The following is a 3,099-nucleotide window of genomic DNA, read 5'->3' on the forward strand; positions in this document are numbered from 1 at the left end:
GTAGCCCCCCTGTAGATATAGCCCACCCCTGTATATAGTGCTCCACATATAGTCCATCCCTGTATATAGTGCTCCACATAAAGTCCACCCCTGTATATAGTGTTTCACAGATAGCCCACCCCTGTATATAGCCCTCCTGTACATATAGTCCACCCCTGTATATAGTGCTCCACTAGATAGTCCACCCCTGTATATAGTGCTCCACAGATAGCCCACCCCTGTATACAGGGGTGGGCTATCTGTGGAGCACTATATACAGGGGTGGACTATATGTACAGGGGGGCTATATACAGGGGTGGGCTTTCTGTGGAGCACTATAGGGGGAGCTATTTGTGGGATACTATCTACAGGGGAACTATATACAGGGGTGGGCTATATCTACAGGGGTGGGCTACATCTACAGGGGTGGGCTACATCTACAGGGGTGGGCTACATCTACAGGGGTGGGCTACATCTACAGGGGTGGGCTACATCTACAGGGGTGGGCTATATCCAGGGGTGGGCTATATCCAGGGGTGGGCTATATCTACAGGGGGACTATATCTACAGGGGTGGGCTATATCTACAGGGGTGGGCTATATCTACAGGGGTGGGCTATATCTACAGGGGGACTATATCTACAGGGGGACTATATCTACAGGTGGGACTATATCTACAGGAGGGGGCTATATCTACAGGGGTGGGCTATATCTACAGGGGTGGGCTATATCTACTGGGGTGGGCTATATACAGGGGTGGGCTATATCTACTGGGGGCTATATCTACAGGGGTGGGCTATATCTACAGGGGTGGGCTATATACAGGGGTGGGCTATATCTACAGGGGTGGGCTATATCTACAGGGGGCTATATACTATATGGTGCTCCATAGATAGCCCACCCCAGTACATAGCCCCCCCTGTAGATAGACCCCGTAGATAAAGCCCCCCGCGTGTAGATAAAGCCCCCCCTGTAGATAAAGTCCCCCTTGTAGATAAAGTCTCCCCCGTGTAGACAAAGTCCGCCCCATATATAAAGCCCCCCTGTAGATACAGCCACACACTTTCATTACAATTAAAAAAAATAAATAATTGAAACTCACCTTAATCCCGCTCCCACACCGTCCAGCAGCCATGGAGACCTGTTCTCTTCTGCGCAGGTCTCCTGGGGGTTGAACGCAGCGTCTATGAAAGGCACTGATTGGCTGGGCAGGATGACTATCCCTGTCAGTCAGCGCCTTTCATCGACGGAAGCGTCACTGATACAAAAGGTACCAGTTGCTTCACTCGTGGAAAGGCGCTGAATGGCCGAGCACAGAACGTGCCCGGTCATTCATTGCTTCTAATTGTACCTGTGTCCTTGCGACACAGGTACAATTATAGTGCAGGAGGAGGTGGCGCTGGCACCCCTCTCTAAGCTGCGCCCGGGCACATGTCCCGCCTGCCCCCGCCTAGCTACGCCCCTGTGACATGTATCACCTTATGTGGTTATAGCTTTGTAATGGTTTTACCTACCCAAGCGATTCAGAGATTGTTTTCAAACGACACATTGTACTTTGTGTTAGAGGTAAAATTTGGTCGATACATTCAGTGTTTATTTCTGAAAAACACCAAAATTGAGAGAAATGTTTTTTTAAACTTAAACGTATCTACTTGTTAGGGAGTGTTCACATAAGTGTTAGGTTCCGTTGATGGGTTCCATCAAAAAGCTTTCCGTTCGTCTCCGTTCCGTAAGATTTCAGTCTTTTTGATGGAGTCAATAGCGCAGTTGACTAAGTTATTGATTCCGTCAAAAAAACGAAAACCGTATGGAACGGAGACAAACGGAAACCATTTGCAACAGAAGCATTACCATTGAAATCAATGGTGATGCAAACGGAAGATATGGTTTCCGTTTGCCTTTCTGTTGACGGGTTCCTCGAATGGAAAGGTCTGATGGAACCTATCAACGGAAACCGAACGCGGATGATACCACACCAAATATTACTAGTTACCTTTTGCCATATATCGACTTTATGTTGGCATCATTTTTTGAACGCCCTTTTATTATTCTAGGACACGGGTACGCAACCTTCCGCATGCCTGCTGCTGTGAAACTACGATTCCCAGCATGTCCTGATAGACTTTGGTTGGAATAATAAAGCCTTTGGCTGTCAGGGCATGCTGGGAGTTGTAGTTTCACAATAGCTGGAGTACTGAAAGTTGCTGACCCCTGTTCTAGGACGTTCTGAAGTAGCTTTAAAGGGCCATATATATTAGAAACCACCCATAAATTACCCCAATTTTAAAAACGTAACCCCTCAAAGTATTAAAAACAGCATTTTGAAAAGGTCTTAATTTGGGTGTTTTACAGGAGTTACAGTTTTGTTACTCAATTTCTCCAGGGTCAATATATGGAAACAAAAAACATAATTACTAGCACTGGCGTAGCTATAGGGGTCGCAGCGGTCGCAATTGCGACCGGGCCCCGAAGCCAGGGGGGCCCACGGCCCCCCGCACCACATCAATAAAAAGTTACTATAGTAACTCGGGCCGCGGGCCCCTGTTACTATAGTAACATACTTTACTTACCTTACTGGTTCCGGATCGCAGCGGAGGTCCTGACGTCAAGCGCTGTGCGCAGCGCATGACGTCACAGCGCTATGCCGCCGCGCACAGCATCGAGACTACAGAACTCCCGCCGCGGCCGAAGAGGAAGGTAAGGTTAGCCCTGACTGGCGGGGTCCGACTCCCGGGACCCGCCAATCAGCTGTTTTGAAGGGGCCGCAGCACTCGTAAGAGAGCTGCTCCCCTTCATTCCGGTCACACTGTGAATCCGTGTCGGCGATTCACAGTGTGAGCGAGTAGTGAAATGAAGGGGAAGCAGCTCTCGTACGAGTGCTGCGGACCCTTCAAAACAGCTGATTTGCGGGTCCCGGGAGACACATCAGCTATTGATGGCCTATCCTGAGGACAGGCCATCAATGTTTAGGGACTGCACAACCCCTAAGCCTACGATGTAGCAGGCTTAGGGGGCCCATGAGACAGGATCACAGATTGTGTGATCCTGTCTGCTGGGCCCTGAATCTAAGCCAATCACATGGTAGGCTTAGATACATGGCCCATGTGTGATCCTGTCTGCT

This window comes from Rhinoderma darwinii, chromosome 11, assembly GCF_050947455.1.
Source record: "Rhinoderma darwinii isolate aRhiDar2 chromosome 11, aRhiDar2.hap1, whole genome shotgun sequence".
Lineage (NCBI taxonomy): Eukaryota > Metazoa > Chordata > Amphibia > Anura > Rhinodermatidae > Rhinoderma > Rhinoderma darwinii.